Source organism: Anas acuta, chromosome Z (genome assembly GCF_963932015.1).
Source record: "Anas acuta chromosome Z, bAnaAcu1.1, whole genome shotgun sequence".
Taxonomy (NCBI): Eukaryota; Metazoa; Chordata; class Aves; order Anseriformes; family Anatidae; genus Anas; species Anas acuta.
Window position 1 is genome coordinate 18,670,705 of NC_089017.1, and position 25,875 is coordinate 18,696,579.

A 25,875-nucleotide genomic window follows, 5' to 3' on the forward strand; every position below is an offset into this window, starting at 1 on the left:
CTGGGGGCTATGGAGGCAATTTCTGTGGACTGTGACTTGATTCTGAAGGTGGTTTGCTCACAAATGTATTAACTCTGATGTGAAGTCTGGCTCGTCAGATGTTGCTTCAGTATGTGCAAAATTGTGCCTCTACCCCCTCCTTTCCCTTCCTCCTCCCCCCTTTTATTTGGCATTGATCAAGCTCAGGGCAGGCAATGTCACCTCACACAGAGATGAGGAGCTTCTCCCATAGCCAGGGCCTGCTCTGCTCCCTTGGCATGTGGCAGGGCCACTGCTTGGTTACTCTCAGTATCTTTTTTGTTTTATGCAAGGCAATGGGGCAGAGACCGCTGGCAATTTCTGGCTGGAGTGATATGCTTGGCAGACTGTACAAGGTGACAGTGTGAGCATGAGCGTATGGTGGACAAAAGGAAAAATTCATTCCGGTGGGACTCAGCTCTGCCTTCAAGCTGCCAAACTAGGATGGGGCTGGTGTAAAGCGCTGAGAGACACCAGCTCCCTGGCACATGCTGGAAGCCCTGCCAGCACCAAGCAAGGCAAAGCTCTGCTCTGACACTCACAAACGCCAAAATAAAATAAACGTGCTTTAGTTTGGGTCTCATCCTGAAACAAAATTTGAGGGCAATATCTACAGAGGAGACTGAACTTTGTGTGGTCATTCTCAAAGGGCCACAAGAAATATAGCTGAGATTTGCCAGGTGTGTATTTTGCTGGTAAAATAGTTATGATGGTTAAATCTGTGCAAATCAAAAGCAATTGCAGAGTTGTTAAAAACTTTTACTGGTAGAGTTTGTGTGAAAAAGGATGAACTCTTCATTGCAGTGGTGCAAGCAGTGCTTGATTGTGAAATTTACCTGTATTTAACGTTAAAAACACAGCTTCCCACTTGAACCATTCGAAACACTTCTGCCAATTGCACGTGATATTTTCCCAGTTCTTGCTTTCCTGATGGGAGCTGATTTTATTTTATTTTATTTTATTTTATTTTATTTTATTTTATTTTATTTTATTTTATTTTATTTTATTTTATTTTATTTTATTTTATTTTATTTTATTTTATTTTTATTTTATTTTATTTTATTTTATTTTATTTTACTGAGTTACAGCAAACTGACAAAATCTATTAATCATCTATCCCTGGTCCTAAGCAAACAATGGCATCAGAGTCGCAGGGACTTTCAGACAGGATATGGATGTCTGATCTCCAAGACCCATTTGAAATGAAAGTCCTTAATAGCTCTCGTGAATAAAAAGCAAAGTTTCATAGGCACAGGCATAATCTGTCCCTGAAACCAGTTAGCAGACTCTGTATGCAAAGTTTGCTGTTGACTCAGCACTTTCGGCAGATTTCAATATGATTTCTTGGAGCACTTACTCTCTCCTACCCACTGAATTAGCTGATCTTCTGAGAACTGCCCATTTGCCCTCGTTTTGAACTTCTCAGTCAAATTCTATGAAACGCTAATGGCATGCAGTGCAGAGGGCTTAAAAAGGCTCTGCAACAGCTGTGGAGCTCATATTTCTGCAAAACATATATCTTTAAAATAGCGTTCACCACATTCGATATCCAGGAAATACAGCCCAGCAATAATAGGTTTGTGAACAAAACTGGAAAGAATAGGTCTGTGAAGCCAAACTGGACAGAAAGCTCTGTAGCCTGCTGTTACAGACTCTTATTCAATTATCTATTTTAGAGCAACTTGAACAGAAAGAGTCAATGTGAAATATGGCAGGAGAACATCTGTGCCACCATAATGACTATTCAGGGCATTTTTATTTGATTGTCAGTTTTGGCTTCCTGGCAAAATATAATTTACATGTAATTTCTCCAAACATTATTTTTATTGTAATGAATTCTTTTCTTTATTATAAATCTATATTATTCTGTTTTTTTTTCAGAGGAACCCTGGGTATTAGTGAAGTTCCCATGACTTGAAAGAAGGCAAATTTGGTATGCCATTGTTTCTGTTATGTTTTTTTTTTCCCTTTTTTTTTTTTTTTCTTTTTTTAATTAAGTATCGCTGTAAATGTCAGTTCCCTGATTCATTAGTCGTTTGGGGATGAAAGCTAATGCTGTAATTATAGCTTCGTTCCAAATCTTGATCACAGTGACAGTGGGTGTTTTCTAATAATTAACGCTTGTTCTAGCTGATTTGTGAACACCATGTTCATTGATATTTTCGCTTTTTTTTTTTTTTTTTTTGTCTTTCTGTCATTTGTTGTTAACATTCACGGATTGCCTGTGATCGTGCTCATACCCTTCATACCCTTCAGGCTCCAGCATGCTGGTTCCAGGGCAGCAGCTGAAGCTCAGGAGATGCCGTGAGCCATGCACCCATCCTGGGCTCCATCCCCTGGGGGTGAGGGTGCCTGACCCTTCCTGGCCAGGCCCTGCCTAGGGCATACTCACAAGTGAAAAGTAACAAAGGTAATGAGACAAGGCTTGTTTTTGCAAAGCAGCTGTTCCAAACTTGTTGTCTGGAGGGTGCTCCTCCGGTGGCCAAGTGCCTTGGGATAAGAGGGCTCAAGGTAAGAGTAGGGACATTGGCTGAGAGTAGGAACATGGCCCACCAGTAATAGGTTTGTGATGAGCACAAATATTTTTCCTCACAGTTTTGTGAAGGTTTCTGCTTTTTTTATTTGTGGAAGAGGAGCAAACAGTTCAGGACATGCTTCTCCCTGGGAGCTTTCCAAACTCTCACTTTCTTTTTTCTCTTTCCTTGACCCTTGCTTCACATACTGTCTGACTACCCTCTTGTTCAGTGCAAAAATCCTATTAGAAGCATACCGATTACCAAGAAATTAACTCAGATACCGTCATGCTGCTACTTTTCCACCTCAATTATGCAAGATGGAATTAAAGTGCCTTAGAATAAGACCCTTACTGTTCTTATGAACTCCAAACCACACCAGAAATATTCTACCCGGTGACCTTTATCTGCACATAATTACAGTCTGAGGCATTCTTAAATCATTTGCTAAGCTATTTCTAGTGTTATTCCATGGTAATCTTAAATACCTGGGGATTACCAGAGATTACTGCCCTATTTTCAGGGCACAGCAGCTAGATTTCTAAGCAACGCTGTGCTCTGATACTTCCAGCAGGCATTGGTATGTTTGATAAATCCGACTTTTTAAATGAAGACTGAAATTGCTGTATTGCATAATATAGAGATAAATTTATAATTCGTCTTTGAAACTTTGAATAAATTAACAAACACAAGGCTAATGTGTCTTTATTTAAAATATCTATGCTGTCTTGTGCTAAAGTTCACATTGTATTACAAGCAATTTCATGATCCTATTAAATGATCACTCTTCTGTAGTAAACTTCTTAATGGAATTTAAACTCTGGGCCTTTGCTGTGTGCTATGTTACTTTTGGAAGAGAGTGAGTGGAAGAACTCACGTACATGCCTGAGGTCAGCACAGTGGCTTCATTCAGCAAATAATCTGTATGCCAGGTAACATTTGTAGGGAAGGGGATGTTACTCCAGGAGCCCAAAATAAGCTGCTGCTTGCCTTTGGGCTATAGGTAGCTGAGCACTGGATAGCAATGTTGGCAGATAAAATTAATAGCATGTGATAGCTCTTTGTGAAGCAAGCCTTTAGCATTAGCCTTGTTTTTATGGGTGTTTTGTGAGGTAGAGGTATGCTTTGCAAGCTACCAGTAAAAAGTATTTTTGGCTGTAGTGGAGGCTGACCTGAGCTTGTGTACCACTAGGGCTGCAATGATCATGCCCCCAGGCCAAAAGGGACCATCGAGCTCAAAGTCTGAGCATGGGACGTGGTCCCTAAACAAGTGGTTGTTGCATCTGGCTCACGAGTTGGAGCTGGAAAAAAACAAATTTTCCCCTGGTCTTGTATCGAAGTCCATCAGCCTTAGAATTAAGCTGTCAGCACAATACAGAGAAAAACATAGGAAACAGAAAAACATCCTTAACGAACTGTGAAAATTATCCTGAAGCACTAAAACCCTTTCACAATATTATAAAAATTAAACACAAAATAGCCCTTCTGCTCCATATTGTGTGTACCAAAAACATAAATATATATACATATACTTTTATTTCCTCTCTGCTGCAGCAACTGTTTTGCAACTGCCCCGGTTATTTTGACATCTAGTAGTTGATGTGAAAGTATATGGCTCCTTTCTAGAACTGGTAAATGCAGTGGCATGTTGCAAGCCAAAGGAGTTTTATAGAAATCATGTGAAGAAGCATCTGGACTGTTTTCACAATATTTATTGAGATTGTATCACATAGTTTCCCTGTTTGCTTTTTTTTTTTTTTTTCCTCTTCATTGAATTATGAGTTCCTTTTATTGCCGAATTTCTTTCAACACTGATGCATTTTCTTTTTCTTTATAAGCAAAGGAATTTCTTTTCTTCTCTTAAAGCTAAGTTCAGTAACAGGGCATAAATCAGTTCTAATGCTATAATATGCTCAGCTCTTTACCTACTCTTCAGTAATCTCTATATCCCCACGTAGCTGTAGGAGGATGAATTCCTGCCATCCATTGTAATGTAATTAAATCCTGGAATACACTGGTGAAAAGATCTTGTTTAAGGGCCAACTGCCTCTCTGGGACATTAGTGATGTCTTTTCAGAGCTGGCTTTGTCCCCTTGATTATGCCTCTGTCTGTGCATATATGCTCCCCTTCTTTGCAAGCATGCAAGTAGGCTCTGAACACATTGCTCCATGCTCAGTTTTGCCTATGGGCTCCCAGGTACAGCAGTGATAATGAACCATTACAAGCAGAAAGCTCTGGAGGGCTATGAAAGGAGTGAAGACAACCTCACCATCCTGAATGACATGTGCAAGAGAATTTGATTGCTCTGTGAGCTGTGTTCCATCATTTTCCACAAACAAATTGAAACACTTATATTTGAAAATTTGAAAATTTGAAAAGTACAATTGAGTTCCTTCAGTCGAATCCTTTAGATTCATAACAAAGCAATTGAGCAAACAGACATGTTTTAAGTCTTCTTCACTTTCCTCTTCTCTGTCTGCCCACACTAAGAAATCTCCTCAATGTTGAAATCCTGGCTGATAACTGGATCACCACTGGCAGATGTCTCTCCACCACTTGTCTTTTACCCACAGAAGTCAGCAAAACCCCTCTTGCATTCCACCTTTCTGCTGCCTGGCATTTTGTAAGACTGCTGCAGGTCAGTAGGCAGGTTGTTACACTGAGATGCAGTCATGGTCTTTGCATGTACAAAACAAGTAGCAGCTCCACCATGAAAACTCTTACCCATTTCAGATATCACCAACATTCTTATAAGCCTAGGAATTCATTCTCTTTGTTTCTCCTGTTCTCATTTTTTCAAATATTTTGCTTCCCTTAGATGTCTTCCTGTTTTCTGCTTGAATGCTGTAAGTCTAACGATAAACTCAAAATTTCTGCACAAAATGAATAGCTCTTCTTCAAGAAAACATGGAATATGCCAGTTAAATAAATAAAATGATAGTGCCCAGAATGCCTAGTATGATTATATGCTGAGGTTTTAAAAAGCAATTATTTGTAATAATATATTATATAGAAAGAAAGAAAGAAAGAAAGAAAGAAAGAAAGAAAGAAAGAAAGAAAGAAAGAAAGAAAGAAAGAAAGAAAGAAAGAAAAGAAAACCAAATAATGCAAACATTACTGATACTTCGTTTTCTCCTTTTCCCTTCATGACATTCAACCTTTTGGTCCACATTCATCTCTTTTTCAAAAACTTTCCTTTATGCTGCCCCTGTTGACAGGTGATGGCTGCAGAACAGACGGGTGGTTCCCAGCACATGAGCCTCTGCCTGCTGTGCTGTCGATCTGTTCCAGGGACGTATGGCTTGTCTGTGAACTCTTTGACACTGAATGGTGTAGGTGCATGGATTCATGTGGGGAGATGGAGTATGTCAATGACAGAGAAATGCATCAGGCATTACTCAATACAACAGAACCGCCTCTGGCTCACTGTGGCCCCCAGCCACATTTTGCCAGATGTTGGGGCGTTAGCTGCTGTGATCCAGGCAGACCTTTTAGTATGGTCCATTTCAGGAGGTTTCATACGTTGCACTGGCAAGCTAAACAGCAGTAGGTAAACTTTTTGCTTTCAGCAGGCAGCTTTCTATGGGTTTATATTCTCTAAACTTTAAATACAGACATAGAGAGAAAGATATCTGGAGGCTGATACAGTAAGTCTGAAAGGATTTAATCATCTTGTTTTTAATCTCCACTTGTGTTGAGAAAACTTCCCTCCAGTAGGAGAAAGGGATGTCTTGAAGGCTTGTGTGGTCACACCACAGGAAGAGCACACCAGTAAGACCTCAGAGGGCATTTACAATGCTGCTTGTTGTGGGCCTGGGACCAGCACAAGATCCTTCAAATCCTACCCAGAGCTTTGGGGCAATACATGCGAAACAGCAGCATGACAGTAAGCAGTGCTCTGCTCACCGTCAGCTGCAGTCACAGAGCACCGAATGGTCCTGGGGATGCAGAAGATGAAGTGATTGCACACAGACACCTGCTGTACTGCCTGAGCTTAACTTCCCAGAGACTGGTCCTTAAATAGAAAACATCTGGTATCAGCTGTGCTATGGGTCAGCTGAGATCCAGTCAGATAAAATAAACATTTGCTTGAAGCAGGTTTCTGACAACATGCATGCAAGAAAGGTCATTTTCATGCCTGCCTGACTGATCAGAATACAAAAAGGGGGATGAAATGTTCTATCCACAGCCTGAATGCAGTGTGATTAGTTTTTCATTTTTATTCAAGGCTTAAGTATTGTGTTTCTCTGCCTCTCCTTCAGTGGCACATCATTCTCCATTTTTCTCTTTTTACACTTCCTTGGATTTGAACAGAATCTCTCATTCAAAGGGCCCTGCTCTGCCTTAGCTGTCACCTATCTTTGCAGATTTGGTTTGCCAGGGGCTGTGTGGAGGCAACGAGCTCACTTTGCATTTCCAATATGAGTGAGCAGGAGGATTTGGAGGCTGCAGCCATCCTCATTAGTACCACCTGGTGCAAAGTGCACTGCATGTCACAGGGAGACAAGACACTCTGTCTGCTCAGATCCCTTGTCAGCATGGTGTGGGGAGCAGTATACTCAGCTGCCACCAAGGAGATTCAGGAGCACTGTAAATGGTGTAATCATTAAGCAAGTCACAGTTGAAATACTTTTAAATCACTGCATTCACCTCCTTGAATGCAGGATTTCTATTCCTGTCATGTTTCCTAATGCAGTTTTACAAGTTCACAGCAATACCTACAAGCCCTCCACATTTTGACATTCTCAGTAGCAGATTATTTCTTGTAGGAAAAGTGCTGCAAAAACTTCTGAGCTCTCTTAATACTGACCTCTCTAAGACATTATGGTAACACGGTGTCTTACCTGGTTATGAACCAGAATTTCTGCTCATAAACCACCCTTTGTCAGAGCAGTTTTTGCTGCTCCTCTCCAGGTTCCCTTTGAGTGTAACTCATTGTGGAGGTGCAGTGGCTTGAGTTGGTGTCCCAGGATGTTTAAGGGAAGCCTGCTCCTTTCATAGATGCTGCCCAAAGCCAGACTTCTTTTTTCCTCTCTGCCATACTGCAAACTTAACATCAGACTTATCAATGAATTATTCACGGACTGTGAGGCCCCACTGAACAACTGCAGCCATCTACTCTGACCTGCTCTGCATAGAGGGCATTTAATTTCTCCAGAAGAGGATTAAAGCATGCAAGCCCCCTAGAAAAGCAGGGAATCTCATTTTAAAGACTAAGTGATTAGAAGTCTACCCATTCTTCCAGTAATCCTCTCTACCTTTTAATTACCTTTCTACTGTGAAGCAATATCTCATTGCAAGGACATTTAGCTATTTTCAGCTCCCATCCCTAAATTTAAGCCTAAGTAAACCCTTCTCCTTTGTCTTATCCCTATTCTTCCTGGAGGTACCTGATTGGACACGCAAGAATCAGACCATCTCTCTCATCAGTTTCCTCGATGCAACACAGTACAATGTCATCTCTACAAGGTACAGAGACCATTTAGTGAGGTGATTCACGTCAGCCCAGGAGATCTGCCATTTCTTGTTATCTGATACCCCATCAGTCTTTGTGTTGCCTGCATATTTACTGAGTAAGAGTTCTACCCTACTCTTCTTTCCACCTGGATCATTGATAATGTCAACTAACATTGGACCAAAGACATTTTCTTGGGAATATCCCTTTTCTCATGGCACTGCTTCCTGATACCTTTTCATTGTCATCACAGCTTGGAAAGTTATCACTGAATCATTTTTTAGTGAGTTAGAAAGTACTCACTAAATCCAGAAAATGCGAGCTCTTTAGTCAAGATGTTGTATAACAGTAAAAGAAATGGTTTGCATCAACACAGACTTGTTTATATCTATACATATAGATGTATATTTAAATAAAGAATAAATGATTGACAGAACATTCCTTACAAGATACCAAGCTGAATGGTATTAATCATACTTTTAGCCTCTAACTCTTTGTTGATAAAATCATTAAAATTTTCTCCAGATGATTTTAAAACACTTAGTTTAAGTGTCTTCAACTATTATCAGAGATGCTGGGCCATCATTAAAAGAGGGGTGGGTTAAGACTTCTGCAGTACTAGCATTTGCTCTCTTTGTTGCCTCATTTTTCAGAGGCTCATGTCTGGCTTGTCTCTATGCCTTCAAGAGCATCAGAGACCAGGAGGTAACTTTGTCAATGGCAACAAAGAGCTCAAGAAAATTAATGAGAAAAGCTATTACTAGAAACAGTCTTTTAATCAAAGCTGAAGTCATCCAAGCACACCCTTACCAAGGTATCCCAGGGAGACACAGCTCTGGAGGAGGTTGGCGAAGGGATGCTCCAGCCACATCCAGTGCGCTCTTCTATACAGGTTTGTTAAATAAGCACATTAAAATGTGTTATACAGTATAAGTCTGCAAAGGTCACTAACAGCTTGTCTTAATGTCTGTGACATATTGGGAGGTTTTTAACCCAAAGGTCTGTCAGTCTGCTCTCTTTTCAGGATCCCAAATTCATTTCAGTTGAAGAGTGGATGTGTTTGAACAACTGATCTGAGGGAAGAAGGTCATGGAGGCTCAGTGCCAAAAACTGAAAAAAATAAAAAAAAATAGTCAGCTTGTCTTTGCACTTCAGAACCATGCCATTTTTTCTTCTCCTAAAGTTGGTCACATGAAAGTTAGTCTTTTTCTTTCAAGCCAGGTTGTAACATGACTGTGATGGAGGGCACTTTGCCTTCCAATAGCCATGTGTCGTGCTCCCTCTTGGCAGTCAATGTCCCAAGATCCTCACAGTGCAGGTGCTCACCCCATCCAAGCACCAATGTTGGTGGTGGCTTTGATTACATCCGCTCATAGGTTGGGCAATGCTCAATGTGTTTGTGCCTGAAGATATATCTGGGGAGCAGGGAGACTTATTCTTTCTCTCTCTTTCTCTCTCCCTCTCCCTCTCTCTCTCTCTCTTTTTTTTTTTTTTTTCTTCCCTTCTACCCTATTTTTCTGCTTTGTTGCAAGAATATTTTCTCAACAAGTAGGGTGAGCCTCTGAGTTTTGGCAATTAGGTGAACACATCACTTGCAAGATTTTTTAAATTAACTATAAAATAATTAGATTAGACTTTAACAGCTTTATGCACTTCTCATCAGAAAGGAAGCTAGAGTCTTCTGGCTTTCTGATTTAACCACAATTCAGCAGCACCAGTCCATTTTAATTCCAAAGCTTTAACATGACAGCTAGTTTAGCAGTTAAGTGCATTAGAAAGTGTAATGAATTATTGAACAGTGGGTGATAGTTTAACACCTGATCAATACACTGAAGTATTAAAAAAAATATATTTGTAGGCTGAAAAGGTCTTTCTTTGCCAGCAGGGAGTGCTTAGGGCTATTTAGCCTTTCTGTTCTCCACAAAATAGAAAGCTATGGCCCAAAGGTCAGACAAATTCTTTAAGGATTTTATGAGTTTTGCAATTGTTAATTCCTTGAACACATTTTGGACTCACGCCTTTATCTACCTTACACATTTCTGTAAGTATCACATACATTCATTCTTGAATTTGGCACTTTCCATGGATAAAGGTTACCTCATTTACAGTAAGCTGATAAGTGTTTTAAAGAAGATTACCACCTTTACCTACATGAGAGTAACTCAAGTTGGCAGTAATGTTTTGCAAGTTTCACAGAAAAAAAAACAACAACTGGATACCTGATTTGGTATCAACTCATCACTTTGTCATTGAAGAGGAGAGAAAGCCACTTAAGATCATATGTCTGATGCAGTACTAATGGGATAAAACATTAAAATATTCAGGAATTCCCAAGACGGAAGGCATAAATTTTATGAGGGTATTTGTAATTCTTCCTTTCCCTCCTTGTGTGTGCTTATGTGTCCATCACAATGATTTAATCTAGAGGTTCATTTATTCAGGATGTTGTTCTAAGAAGCAATTTAAGTTTACTGACAAGTAATAGCAGGGAGCCATACAGCAAAGCCTCTTCAGTCAATTAAGGGAGATTTCAGGAGCAAACTTGTGTCTTAGTTAAGATAGTCAGCTCTTCTTCTCATATACTTGCTTAATTTCCTCGCTAAAATTTCTCTCTCTACCCACAGCAGATGCAGTCCACACAGCAGGTTTAGGAGACAAAAATGTTTTGTTTTGTTTTGCTTTGTTTTCTTTTTTCTTTTTTTTTTTTTTTTTCTTTTTTTTTCTGCCTTGAATCACTATGGACATAACAGATTTAGTGAATTTAGGATTTCTCTTGATTTTTCCCTAATTGATTCTACAGATTGATTACCTCTGTCCTCCTCTGTAAAAAACAAACAGACAAACAAACAAACAAACAAAACTATTTTGTGAAGATATTTGATGATGATAAGTATGGAAGAACCTATGTAAATGTAAATTTTATAAGATCATGTTGACAGGTCAAAAGTGTTCTGGCATAATTTGATCAACAAGAATAAAAATTGCATAATAATTTAAAGAAAGAAAGAAAAAAAAAGACTTTGGCACTTGCACAGTTATTAATGTCATGTTCAATATTTCTCACTAGGTTTCCTGACATTAGGTTAATTAGTTTTTTTCTGGGGCCATCATTAAGCCATGCCAAACAAGAAAAGTTCCTCTCCTGTGGGTGATTTAAGACACTTTAGCAGCACTGGGAAATGGCATAAGCTTTACTATGTCAAAATCACGTTCTTTTTATTTTTGTTTTTAATAATTTTTAGACTGCTAATACTGTAATCCCATCGGGCAAAACGCTAAGACCGGCTGCCTGCCATGGTGACCAGAACCAGGTAATACTGGAGTGAAAATGCATGTGTGGCTGCAAGTCCGCCTTGGGACGTTATGTAATGCTGTTAGAAACAGGTGGATATGTCACGATTACATACTGTATTGCAGTGTATTGCCATTAATGCACTTAGTAAGGCTGACCACATATATTTTTTCAGTCATTTTAACTGATGTTTTCTATCAACATTAAACAATGATCTAGGTAGCAGAAAGTTAATTAATTTCATGTGGATTTATAAAATGGGACAGGACTAGGTCAGGACATGGAGCAGTGAGGCATCTCATGTCCTTTCCTCCTGTATGGGCACTGTGGCTGGTTCAACACCAACCCCTGTCTAAATCTATAGGCCTGTACAGGTGCATAGAGGCACTGGCCTGGAGGAATTGACCTCCAGGTGAAAAGTGATGGGAGATACTCTGTTTTTTCTTCTGAGCAAGGTGAAAAGAGTCTTGTGAATGTGCTGAGGCCTGTCTGAGTGAGTGAGGCCTGTGGAATGTCTGGGTGTAACATACTGCGTCTGTCCATCTCCGAGGAGTCTGGACATCTCCACCAGCCAGAAGCACTGTGCTACATATCCATAGCCGTCTTTGTGAGAGGAAGAAAGAGGACTAATTGATGTTAAATTTCCACATCTGCTTCCTATTCCCACTGGAAAGACAGGAAAGGGTTTCCCCAAGGACAGGCAGGACTGAACCACAGATGAGGAATGGGGAGTTTCCACAGGATGCTCGTGCTGTTAAAGGGCAAAGATGTCAGCTGGTATATTCAGAAACAGCAGAGCTGCATGGCTACCGAAGGCAGATCAGTTACTGGGAGCTGAGATGACACGAATCTTCACGGCTTCAAAATAAAACATGGATTAAGGCTCTACAGCACCCTCTTAGTTTAAAAAAATAAATAAATAAAATAATTCAAAAATAATTTAAATTTTAAAATAATTTAAAATAATTTAAAATGCCCCGAGAAAGACATTAGGTTGATGAAAAGGATTAATAAAATCAGTTTTTACTCGTGCTGCTAAAAAGCACCACACAATACAAAAGGTCAATAAGAGGTTTCATCTCCTGGCTGCACCCCTCAGAGTAACAGCCCTGCCATCCAGGGCTATGAAGGGAAAACACATAAATCACAAAAAAGATTAAAGTCTACTTTTGTGAGGACCGTATGTACTGAAGATTAGTTGAGTCCTGTGACCGCTCTGCCCACAGTTCCTTGCCACCATGCTGGCACCCAGGTCCCCCTGTACAGTGGAGTTCAGCCATGCAAGTCACTTCAGTTGTAGGCAGCCTGTGGCAACCAAAGCATATGAGACGGAGGTGAAGGCAGTGATTTGGACTTGCGTGGTTGATATTTGTTTAATTGTTATTTTATAGTTGCTTAGGATGTTTATTTACTCTAGTAAATATTCAATAAATCAAACAAGATGCTCATACTGTAGGTGAGGGCCATTTGTTGCTGCCTCTAAAGCCTCTGCAGAAGAGACAACAGATGTCTTGTGCTGCTGATCAAGTATTTTCCACTTTGTGACAAACTCCCATGCCACCCTGACAAGGACATTCTTGACTCAGTCTACAACTTCCTCGTAAGGGGGTGTCGAGAGGCAGGAGACCTTTTCTCCATTAACACCAGCGACAGGACCCGCGGGAACGGGGTTAAGCTGAGGCAGGGGAAGTTTAGGCTTGACATCAGGAGGGGGTTCTTCACAGAGAGGGTGGTTGCACACTGGAACAGGCTCCCCAGGGAAGTGGTCACTGCACCGAGCCTGTCTGAATTTAAGAAGAGATTGGACTGTGCACTTAGTCACATGGTCTGAACTTTTGGGTAGACCTGTGCGGTGTCAAGAGTTGGACTTGATGATCCTTAAGGGTCCCTTCCAACTCAGGATATTCTATCATTCTATGATTCTATGACTGTTTCTGGGGTCTCAGAATTGCTGGCTTCCACCAGCCAGCCTATAAACCAGAGGCACCAATTTTCAGATCTTTCCCATTTGAGTTAACACCTTTTCCAGTTGCTGGGTATGTTGGAAACAGTTTTACCACCTAGAGAGATCTAGGCTCTTCTCTTGGAAGGAAAAATCTGTGAGGAAGCACTTGATCTAGTCATGGTAGAGATCTTCTTCAGCACCTAACTGTGAGAAAGTGGAGGACAAGATTCCACTTCCATCTAAAAGCCCCTGATTTTGTCTGGAGTAAAGTGCCTAAAGGTTGATACACATGGTCACAGAATAGTGTAATGGGAAAAAAATCTGATAGGGCAATTACCACAAAATTGTCCCTGCCTGTACACTCACTTCTGAGTATATTTCAATTTATGGATCTACAGTTAACTACATATGCTTTTATGCCAGGCTCAGGTCTTCCTAACTGTGCTCCATTGAGGAAGGAAATGGTATATGGTTAATTACACCATTCCTTGAGGAACCAGGTAGAAGATAGAAATGCTACCTCAGTTTTTGGTCTACTGTAGTAGCAAAACAAAACACTCCAATGATACGTCAAGTTATGGTTGAAATTCAAAAATGCTTGTCAAAATCACTCTAAAATGGAAATATTCAGAAGATTAGCAAGTTGAGATGAACCACTGTGTTTATTTTGTTACCCTAGATTATTCTCCTGAGCATTCCTGTCATTTGTGGTGTACTGCCTGCAAGCCTGGTGTTTGCTAGCAGATGTTTATATAAAGTTGGCTATAATTAAGCAAACTTGAGATGTTTGACTAAACTCTCTGATTTAGATATCAAGTAATTAAGTAATGACTACTCTGTTTGACATGCTTGTGCTGCATAAAAACATGATGAAAGTGTTTGGGGTGAAATAAAGTATAAAGGCTGAGTGTCTGTAAAGAAGATGGAGACAGCCTGACAGACAGAGCAGGACAGTGTGGGCAGTGCTTTCAGCAGCTGCATGAACATTCCCAAAACCTGGGCTATGAGGCTGACCTTACAGTTTCTCTGTATTTATCCCTCTCAGACTGTGTTTCTGAGAAGTCACTCTGGCTGCTGAAGAATGGGTGGAGGTGAAGGGGCCCAACTGGCCCAGGGGCAGCCAAGCAGAGGGAGGGGAAGGACAGGTACACCATACTGCCTGAGCCACGTGGCCTCATTTGCCAAGATGTTGCAAGGCCTGTGTCAGAAATATGTACAAGCTGGTGTTTCTTCTCTGCCTGATGAAGGAACGTAGCTGAAATGCGGTCCATCAGGCCTTCTTGGGAGGAGTGAGGAATGGTAAAGAAGGAGAGAGGACCAAAGGAAAAGGAAGTCGACCACATCTCCCTCTCCAAAATGGCTCTCGGCGCATGGTGCTGGGCCCAGCTTGTCCCTCCCCTGTGCCCTTGTGACTCCCCCCCCCCCCCCCCCCCCCGCCGGCACAGACCAGACACCTGGTGGTCTGGTTTGGGTGTCCAGCAATGCTCATGGCATCTCTCCTTCCTCTGAATGACCTTGTCTCCACCACTGTAAAAAGTCTGTTTCTCTAAGCTTTTTATTTTAGGGAGAGCAAAAGGTATTGCACTTCAGTGGCCATTTGGAAACAGATAGACACAGCTTGACGAGATAAAGTAGAAAACTGTCCCTTGTTATTTACAGTAGTGATCTCCAATGTGTATAAGATATATTCTTCTTTTTTACCAGAATGATTCCCTTAATTTTCAATACATGCCTCCTCTAAATAATCTGGCTTCTTAATTATTTTATTTAATTTTGGAGGGAACAATGCAGAATGGTAGCTCGTTGTGTCACAGCTAGAGGGCTGTTTTCTCTGCTCATCAAAACTGGACAAAAAGGTCCTTGTTGTCAATGGATACATAGCCTTGATGACAAAGTGCAGAAAGGTTTGCAAAGGCTAGCAGTTGATTAAATGTTTTAATTTAAACTGTCATTTATTTATTTAATGCACCACTAAAAGCTTACCACTGTTCAGAGTGAATTGTTCTGTTAATAGTAATGGCAATAGTTTCCACTTACAGTAAAATATAGCCTTCTTACCTCTTTTTTGTTACTTTTTTTCTTATGAGTCTTTATAATGGTTTTAAATGTAATTGGATAAAATGTTCTGTTAAAGACATGACTGGCCTGCAAATAGGTTTAGCTGTTGTAGTGTTGCCAATAGAGAAAATTATGAGTTCTGTTAAGAAATCGATGAAATGTTCCTTTAGCTGTGAAAGAAACCAGTGTACCACTGTTCCCTGCAGGCCACTCCAGGCAATCCCATTCATAGATGGTGCTGGTAACACTGCACTGTCACTGGTAGCTGATGCCTGTCCTTACCAGAGCTGGCTGCACTGAGGGATGGGTGGGAGCTAGCTTCTCCAGGCTGGAACAGTAAGTTTGCATTGAGAAAAAACATCCCCTTAATATCTGACATTAAAACAGCCACTTTTATTTAAGGACTCACAATGTTTTACAGGCCTTAGCTAATGAAGCCTTACAACAGCCTGCAGTGCACTGTAGGGAAGTGCTATATGGAATTATTAAATTGAAGTACTGCCAGTTGGCAGGAAGCCCTGTGAAAGTCCTCCTGCTGATCCACAGTGCACAAGTGAGAGACCTGCTTATATATCTGCTTGGCTACTCTCCATTATCAAAAGTAGACAGGCAGATCCCCTCTGAAGGTGTGAAGGGGATGTTTCAGTTGTGGTGTGTTCAATAATAACATTGAGATATGATTCCATGCTTGTAAAAATAAACAACTCCCCATTAAAGAAGCTGATGAAAAAGATGTTCTAACTGTGCTCAGTGCTGTAGCCCTGCACCTAAATGTTGAACCTCCACTCAGCTCCTTCACGTGACTTCTGCATTTTCTGTGAGTTTACAGAAATTAAACAGAAAGGTTGAAAAAAGATGTATATTTGTTTAGTCTTTCCCCAGGTAAATGCAGGAGGTGTGCTGGGTTAGGGCAGGGTGTTAGGCAATGAGAATTTACCAACATAACCCAGGTCGACCTGACAGCACAGTGGTGTGAAGTTGTGTTTGAGTAATCTGCATCCACAGGGTAGCCATGCAGAAGGAAAGGCTGATAAAAAACAGCAGGTAATATTTTACCTGAAAAGTGCACATCAAAGAACAGTAGTACTGGCTGCTAAAATACATAAATAAATAAATAAAAATCACTAGCCAGATATCTCAGTGATAAAACAAGCAAATGTTTTAAAGGTGTTACAAAATTTAAGTGGGTTGGGACATTAAAAGGCTGTCTCTTCCTACACTATTTGCACACTGGGCCCCCACAGCAGCAGAGACAAGTGTTCACCCACAGATGAGAGGGCAAGGGGCTGACCCCACAGATGCCCATGGGAAGGCCTGGGAGCCACCAAGAGGTGTTGGTGGCTGAATGAAGGGGGAAAAAAGAGACATGGGGAGAAAAAAAAGGCAAGGCACGGCAAGGGAAAGGAAAGAAGAAAGGAAAAAGCTGAGCCTCTCTAACAGCTCCCAACAACCCTCAAAACTTAGTCAGAGAATGCTTCTGTGTGCCTTGTGCATCTGGTTCAGCTGCGGGGTTGTTTTTCCTCTGCTTGCCAGGAACAGTGCTGGGGCCTGGCTGTGACCATGGTGGTGCTTTTGTCATCAATGTGCTCAGAAAACAGTGTGCGTTTGTGGAGATAGTGGTGGTGGTTAGAGGTGGTTGCAGTGGTGGTGGTGACAGTGGTAGCAGTGGTGGTGAATGAGGTGGTGGTCGTGATGATGGTGGTGGTGCTGCTGGGTTGCAGCATGACTCTCAGTGCCTGGAGACCTGCACATCATGAGACCATTGGCCCTGTGCTCCTGTGTACGCAAATGCTGTACACAGCTGTTGCCAGTGCTGTTTTTCTGCTGTCAGATGCAATTGTTGGTGCTCCCATTTCCTCTCACCTTGTGATGGATTTGGCCTGCCTTTTTAATCTGAACGTCCCTGGAGTTTCATGGACCACCAGCAGCTCTAAGCCCTGGGCCCAAACTGCAATACTCCATCTATCCTGTTTTGCAGGGCTTGGTGAAACTTCTTTCCAGGCTTTGACTCAGCCACGTAGATGAGGGAGGCACTTGACCTGTTTGAACCTTAACGGGCATTTCCTCAGGCTTTTTTGGGGCAGGGCACCCCAACTTTAACAACATACTGGTGGACATGTTCCTGTGCTCTGCTACATTTTTCACAAGCTGCCTGGGCTTGTTTTAGATATAATAATGCTGATGTGTTTTTGTAAAGAGCAGAATGTGTTTGAGTCACACAGTACGCTTTGCTCTTTCTCATTCAGGGTTTCAAATAGGCATACTATTTACAGCTATCATTATAAGGAATAATCCTTCAGGCAAATCTAACATGCAATTTCTTTATACTCTCTGTGAGCCTGGAACATCACAGTCAGATTCCAAAATGGTCATAAAATTTTGCTCATCTTTTCATATTTATTTTATTAGGGCAGGACCCTCTGAGGAGCTTATTTTTATAGCTCTTCTTTCATTGTGGTTTTCAATGAAACACATTTTTTAGAACCAAGCCAATGAATTCAAACACTTGAATTTTTTTTATTATTATAATTTTGCAGATGACTCAAATGTTTCAATGCAGTATCTAAATATGTGTATTGTGTACTTTCTGTAACAGCTCTTAGTAGGGCACTTTGCTTCAATGCCTACATTTTTTTCTGAGTTCTCCCCCTTTCTTAACTGCCTTTATTTTCTGTTTCCTTATTATTTGCTGTACATTAACTCTGTCTTCGCTGCTGGTGGGCATAACCCTTAAGTTATGAGTTATAACTCATGCCACCAGTTAAGTTATAACTCTTTATGCCACCAGGCATTTTCATTCTAGACTTAATTTCTGTAGACCTCTCCTGACTCTTAGCCATCACCTTTGCTGTCTTTTCCCCTTGCCCAGTGGGTGTGTATACACAGTTACAAATAATGGCTTTTTGAGATTCAATCACAATGCAGAAATTTTGTAGGTCTTTAGTCCAGCCCTATAGCTGTGGACAATGGCTATATTTGGATTTACATACTGAACAGCTACCTCTGAGTGATCAGGATCATAAGATCATTTTGACCATTTTTATATCAGTTTCATTACTTAATTGTTGCCTTGTTTGAAAAGGCAATGTGTTTTGGGGCAGGATGAATACTTTTCGGCACATGCATTGAAAGTGACGCACACCAGCTGCCGAGGAGCCATTGTGGCTGCCTCTTTCCTTCAGGGAGAAACTCATGTGAGCACTGTCGCAGCATCCCATGCGGGTTTTGCCTTCCACATGGGACACTGCTGCTAGCTGAGCTGCTCAGCCACAGCCCCCTGTCCCTTATTTGAAATGGGGGCAGAGCCTCCTGCTTGACCTTAAGTCCAAAACAAAGCCAAAGTGTCTTCCCACTGCTCTCAGTAGTGTCCTGATTGGAAGGGCTTGATTCCAGCAGAAATGCACAAGGGAAGCCATAGGAAACCACATCACTCTCCTCTGCACTCTGTATGCAAAATCCAGCTGTAATTGCACACTTGGTGCTTACGGAACTTTATAATTCTTATGTTTTTGGAGGACAGATCACATTGTATTTGGCTGGCTGTTAAGGAGTCAGAGATACAGCTGGCCAAGGAGGAATATAACATTTGTATTGCTTTCTCCATTTGTGTCACGTGCCCTCACAGCAGTCCATGCTGCTCTCTTTTTCTGGGATAAAACAACGCTGAATGTGCCAAATGACAGTGATGAATTTGTACACTAAATTTTCAAGGAAAGTCATCTTGAGTATCTTGAGGCAGAGCAAAGCTGAATTTTGCTGTTTGTGTCTGCTGGATACAACTTGGATCTATTATTTCCATTCACTTTCAACACTATATAAAGGTTAATTTGACATTCCATCACAAGCTGACACTGCTTCATACTAACCACTGCAAATCTTACAGAATGCCTCACTTTTTGACAGTAAGTGAAAGATGCTGGTGCTAAGGCATCTCGGTCGAGTGGATGTGCAGGCATATGTTCTGAGCACAGACTGGTTTTGTCAGCACTGCAATTTGGAAGCTCTCCCTCTAGGTCTAGGGTCTAGAGCAAGCCCGTGTAGGCATAACCCAGAGCTGCACTGGCTGAAGGTGGGGGAAAGGAAGAGGGAGCGAGCCAAAGCTGGGGAAACAAGGCAATGTGCTGATTCAGCAGGCCACATATCCCACTTACAACCTGGCTCAAAACACTGGGGCCTCAGTGCTCAGCACAGCTGGAGGTGAAATGCAAGCAAGGCTGTGCTAACTCTCATGGGGAGAGGCATACTGCTCTTTTATAAGACAGTATCTGAGGAGAAAAACTTTCTAGTGGCTTCAGGAAACATTCCTCCTTAATGAGGGCATATAAAGGGAATTTCAAGGGATGAAGGCAAGCAACAGAAAGGTGAAAGGGATCTAAGAGGTCTATTAAAGAAAATACATGTGAAGGAATTGTGTGGGAAGTGTCATCCCACTACTAGAGAGTTATCTAAGCTAAAACATGCCCCAGGAAATCTCTTGATGAAACAGATGTAAACTGCTTAATTGCAGGACTGTACACAAGTTTCTGTTGATTATCACTTTAATTAGCAATGACAGAAGAAAATCTTCTCAGTCATACCATAGAATTCAGAGGAGATCCTGTGGAGATAGCTTTGAACATATAACAGAAATTATTTTAAGATTAGCTACTGTAGGTGCCTTGGATCTAAGTCTTTTCTTGCACATCTATATTTAGTTTTTGACTGCTTCTCTGACTACTTCTCCTCTTACTTCCAAAACTATATTATGAACGTACCTTCTTGTCAAGCTCTGGTCTGCATGGCACTGGATGAGTGGCACCCAGAGCCAGATGGGGACGCTCCATTTCCCTATGGGAAAACAAGAGAAAGTGGAAGCAGTGGCTTCAAAACCAGAAAACAAGGCATGTCTTTCAGTATCAAGGCAGATAGCGGCTCTCTGGTCTCCACCCTGCTGTTAACTCCACCAAACAAACAAAAGGTCAGCAACAACAACAAAAAACCTGACACTCAGGAAATACACTGGGTTTTCTTTGAGGCTAGAGCCTATGTACAGGTATTTGAGGACACAGTAGGAAAAGCAATGGCAGTTTCCATGGCCTGCCAGACCTCAGAGGAGGGCTTCTGTCTTCCAGCCTATGAAAGGAGAAAGGAGGTCTGAAACCAGAGAGGGGCTACAGACACAGAACTGATGTGAAACAATACTAAACATATAAGCGGATACTCAGAGACCTCTGGTTCAGGGCCAGTGGTTGCGACTATCATTTGAATAACCCTGGACAAAATTCTGGAAATTCATGGAATTTCTCTTGCCTCCTAGGGAAATGGAGGTTTTGAACCAGCCTTGAACACATTGTTCAGAGGCATTCTTGACTCTGTTTGAAATGGATCGATCTTCATGAGTGACTGAACATGAGGGAGGATCCACCTTTGGCCTCTAGTGTTGATCTCAACCAGGGGAGTGCACTTGGGTTTACACCTAGAGCTGTGGCCTTCCTGTTACCAGAGGCTCATGAATTCAACTTCTTCTCCTGAATTATGGTTTTCATGGGCATGGAGAGGACAATGTATCCAGGAGGGACAGAATACAAACCTTTTTTGTGCTTTTTCCAAAAAAGTGGTTCTTCAAACTTTTACAAATGTAGCAAGCAGCTGGACAGAAAGAAGCCTCCCAGTTCTCGGTGTAGGCCAGCAAACACGTGCTGCCTACGTTCACCTGTATGCGAATATATTTTTGTTTAAGTGCCTAAGCTGGTGGAAAAGCATGTCTCTGGTGGTGGTGCTTGCCCCCTGTTAGAAATGGCAGCACTGGGCAGCAGTTTTCTTTCTGACTGAGCAGTGGGGTGGTGGAGCTGTGATACCCCCCTGGAGGAGCAGCTGGAGGGGCAGGGGATGCAGGGCCAGGGTACACAAGCTGGCTGATTGTGCACTGCCCCTGTCTGCACCCACATCACTGCTGTGTGTTCCCTGTGATGACACTGCACCAGCTCCACCATGTGGGCCTGAATAGATCCACCAGAGCTGCTGGCCAAGTGGATCTGGTAGAGATCCTAGCCCTGAGTCAAGCCTTTAATGACCACAGGCACCTGACATATTTACACTGGTAAACCTACTGCCACCCATCATGTTTACTAGCCATGGGATTCAGACGCAGGTAAAATAACACAAATGGGGCATGAAATCAGGCAGAAGTGTCAGGGCTGGGGAATGAAAACTGCCTGCTTATTAAAATTTTGCCATTGGTGAAGAGAGAGAAATAACATAGCTGGTATAGACTTGCTAGAAATATAGCAAGATTGGCTAATAGAGGCTTGTTTTGGAAATGTTACGCTGTCCCACTGCAAACATCTGCTTGGTTGTATATCTTCCTGAAGGACTCTGTCTCTAATAGCAGCTCAGCTTCTTTAGAAAGTGCTGGAAGAGTCACTGGAGAAACTGCAGCTCACTCTTACAGGAAAAGTAGTTGCCTATAATCTTAAGTGTTGAGGGGATGTGTTCCCAGAGGGACTGTGTAAAGGCTGGAAAAGAGCTTTCCCACTGAGCTGTGGCAGCTGGTCTAGTCACTGGGACCGACTCTTTCTGCAACCACACTTTTCCCATAAAGTGACCACAGCATGGAAAAAAAAAGAAAAGAAAAAAAATATATATAAAAAAAGATCAGTCGAAGGAGATAGCAAGGGGAAAAAAAAAAGGTGGTTTGTGGTTTTTTCAAGTTTCAAGAAGGGTAAGAAAGTTGGAAAAAGCCTGTGGTTGACTGACTTCCTAAGAGGTGGGTAATGGTGTTATGAGAGTTGGGGTCCACGTTTGCCCAAGACAAAGCCAGCAGAAACACTTCCCTGTCTCACACAGGCAAAGAGCTGTGACCCACACCCTGACAGCAGCCTGGCAAAGGGATCCTGGGACATGCCTTGTTCATACCTCAAGGTGTCACCCAGGGCAGGCAGAGCTGATATTTTCCTAACCCTGCTCCCCAGCTTAGGAGCTGTAGTGGCTGAAATTGTAGCTGAGAACTATGAGGCTTCAGCTGGAAGGGGAGAAGCTGAAACTGAAGCTTGGAAGAAAGATAATACACAAGCAGGAAAGGAGGAGGGAGCACTGTCCTTCAGTAAAGACCTTGATGACTTCCAAGACTGGGAGTTCGAATTTGGGTGCATAAGCTGGCTGGACAGCAAGAACGTACCCTGTGCTTGGAGCAGAGAGGGTGAGGGTGGCTGGATGGCCTGCTCATCCATTTGGTCACCTGCCTTCCATTTAACTGTTCTACGCATCTTGGCCACCAAGCTTGTGGTAGGCTGCTCCACATGTAGGCTCCACTGCTAATTGTCTTACTGATGCCTGCAGAAACAGTTAGAATGCCATTGATTTACATATAGATTGCTTAAACAGCTTTTTGGTTTTCAGATTGATCTGGAGTGGGAAAATGCAAAAAGAATAGTGGGAAGGAAGGGATTTAGTCCTGTGGTGGGGTAGACCCTCTGATGAGACAGCAGCCAGAAGTCAGTTCAGTCTCTTTTCACAACTGAGGAGGTGCAGTCACACCTTCCCAAAAATATGGCCAGCAGGTAGGAAATAATAAAAAGTTTTTTGAAAAATTAACAGTAGATGGACAAATACAGGAGAAAAAGCTGTCTCAACATGAGATCCTGTGAGGAGAAGTCACGTGAGGATTTCCCAGGAGTGGATTTTGGGTAAATCCCAGGCTGGGGATAGAGCCAAGTTAGACCACTGCACACAAAGACCTGCAATGTTGTATCTCTCCAGGATAAGGCATAAAATGGGCAGATGGCCGTGGCTTGCTTCCTTGTGGTTTGGCCTGGATCCATGAAAGGTTAGTTTAGTAAAAACAGCTGCAGGGAAAGTTGGCTTCTGAGTCCCTTGGGGGAAATGAATTCACTGAGGCCCATGGAGGAGGCGCAGAGCCTAATGGATGAAGAAGGAATGGGGTGACTGTGCAAACTCTTCACCTCAGCTCAAAGTTATTGGTGACAATCAGAAAAAAAATGAGACTCTTCAATCTGTTTTATTTGATCTGTTTCATATTATATTTTATAAACAACAGAATACAATCTGGTGTCTTGCCTTGCAGTTTAAAATGTTTTAATAGTTTGTTTGTAAGGTGAAGCATGAACACTCCTACTCACCAAACAAAAAGAGCATAGCTGGCTCCTAGAGAGGAGAGGTCCCTCCCCTGTCCCTCTGGTTGAGCCTTGACCTGCAGCATCACCTCCCAGCAACATGTGTCAGATCTATCTAGCATCTGTGGATTTGGCATAGAACCCCAAAAAGGCAGGTGGCAAGGAGATCCCACACCTGAAGTGGCTTCCCAAGAGGTTTGTTCTACAGCCTGGGAAGTGGATGTCTAATCTGACGACAACCATTGTGCATGGCTATCAGGATACAAAGTCACTGGCTCAGGTATGTCCCAGAACCATCCGCTGGCTTGGAAAACTGCTTTCCTTGACAAGGTAAGCTAACTGGGGAAAACGGTGGTGGTTTCCACAGCCTAGACCATATCCAGTGAAGATGAATTATAATACCTCCCCTACAAAATAGTTAGGGCACAGCTGCATGCTTGGTTACTTCCTAGGGAAGCTGAAGGCTCTCACTAACTGGAACACTGTTGTACTTCTTAGCAGTGGTTGCAGGGAAGGGAAAAGGTATCATTTTTTCAGGGTATGAACGTTCAGCCACTTTTCTTTTCCCTCACCCACAGAAAGTAAGTCTTAGAGAATCAGTAGGCAGATAACCATTCCCAGAAGTCTGGCCTGCTCTATCTCTTTTAGGACGTAAAGCAATCATTTGTCAGAAGCAAAGGTTACTGCAGAACTGTTGGCTTAAAGCAGCTCAGCCCAACCACAACACATGTGACCCTGCCAAAGTGTGGGAAGAGCTTGGAATAAACCTGAGACTGTCATCCTCAGGAAGGAAGGCTTTCAAAATGTGGCCAAAGATATTGTGGGCCTGAGCAGCACAATTTTGGAAGGCATAGATAGTTGTGCTGGCAGATGACACTTGACGTTATCATTGTCTGGTGTTGTGTCCAGGTGGGGCAGTGGCAGGGTGTCTGCTCTCTCCCATGCCTGGTTTCCTCTGGGAGGTCCTCACAGACCAGGGGGTTACTTTTCTGTTCCCTCTTCCCTAGTTTGTTGGGAAAATGTTGGGTCATGCCCTTTATGGTCTTCAACATAGCATTAGACCAATGGCCTAATGGAAAAAATTGGAAGGCTGATTAAAAAGAAATTGAGGATTTATTCCACAACCTCTGCAGAGCTGGAGCAAATTACAAATTCTGTGTCCACAGCCTGGGGCTCTTTTTGTGCTGGTGTGTGATATGAGAAATGTATGTCCTGGGCTAGCTGTGAGCCACAGAGAAGTGTTCATGCACAAAATGGGGGGCTGTAGGGGAGAGTGTTGCCTAAATGGAGATTTTGGTGTAGAATCGTAGAATCATTTAGGTTGGAAACAATCTGCAAAGTGTGTTGGAAAGATCCTTCTACCTAGTCAGTAGGCAGCTGGAGCGTTTTACCTTACTGGAACATGCTGACCCCTGTCAAATATTTTTTTTTTTTTTTCTCCTGCAGTGTTCCTTAGGGAAACTTTCATGAGCAGACTGATGGTCTTTGTTTAGAGGAAAAAGAAACAGTTCTTGGAGGGTCTGTAAGAAGCAGCGTATATAGAGTGTCTGTATATACATATGTATGTATATATGCATAGTTCCTCAATTTAGCATATGGAGTTAAGATGGAAAAAGCTAATTTTGAATCTACCAACCTTGAAAAGCTTTTCAAAGACATATTTCTTAATACAGAGCCAAAACATGAGAATCTGACCTAGGTTGGTTTATACATATGAGCAAAAATATTTACTCAGCTAGTAAGTATTTGATTAACCTTTGTTTATTGCTTCAAGATGAGAGACAGTTAAAATACAGGAACTCGTGGATTATATTTTTGCTTTTTGGCTAATGTTCACTTCCTCCACAAAAAAAAAAAAAAAAATAAATAAATAATTAAAAAAATGGTGTAGTTAGGAAAAGTATGTATCTCTTTCTCATCTCAAAACCTGTATTTCAAAGTCGAGAACTGAACTCAGGAGAAACATAGCTATTTGCTTTGTCCCAAAAAGTGAAGTAGAAGACTGCTACAGGAGATCTGAGGTTGTGTGTCACATAACCCTTCCCTGCCCCCCACCCCCAATGAGGCTTCCTTCCTTCCTTCCTTCCTTCCTTCCTTCCTTCCTTCCTTCCTTCCTTCCTTCCTTCCTTCCTTCCTTCCTTCCTTCCTTCCTTCCTTCCTTCCTTCCTTCCTTCCTTCCTTCCTTCCTTCCTTCCTTCCTTCCTTCCTTCCTTCCTTCCTTCCTTCCTTCCTTCCTTCCTTCCTTCCTTCCGTTCTTTTCAATCAGTTCTTTTGTCCTGAATAATCTGATGGAGGTGTGTTGTAATAAGGAGAGTGTGGTGTGCTGCTGGCTGCAGGAACTGGACTGGGAAGAGATTGGTTGGGAGGAGGAATGGCCCAGCCAAGCTCCAATGGAAGCTACCACTCACCCACGTTGTAGGGGATTAAGCAAAATGATGACTGCTATGTGAACTTGAAGGACCAGAACATCCTTTCTGATAAA

The 25,875-nt window shown here is 42.1% G+C and overlaps 1 long non-coding RNA gene across 8 annotated transcripts in view; it reads left to right on the forward strand.

Moving 5' to 3' along the window:
• The window catches only part of LOC137848069 (uncharacterized), a 95,147-nt gene that overhangs the window by 12,803 nt on the left and 56,469 nt on the right, over window positions 1-25,875 (forward strand). For 7 of the 8 annotated variants that reach the window (XR_011091166.1, XR_011091164.1, XR_011091163.1 and 4 more), the window contains 3 exons: window positions 1,900-1,951; window positions 2,275-2,428; window positions 11,230-11,298. This is a non-coding gene — a long non-coding RNA (uncharacterized lncRNA). The remainder of the gene's footprint in view (window positions 1-1,899; window positions 1,952-2,274; window positions 2,429-11,229; window positions 11,299-25,875) is intronic. The other variant, XR_011091162.1, reaches the window with a different exon arrangement.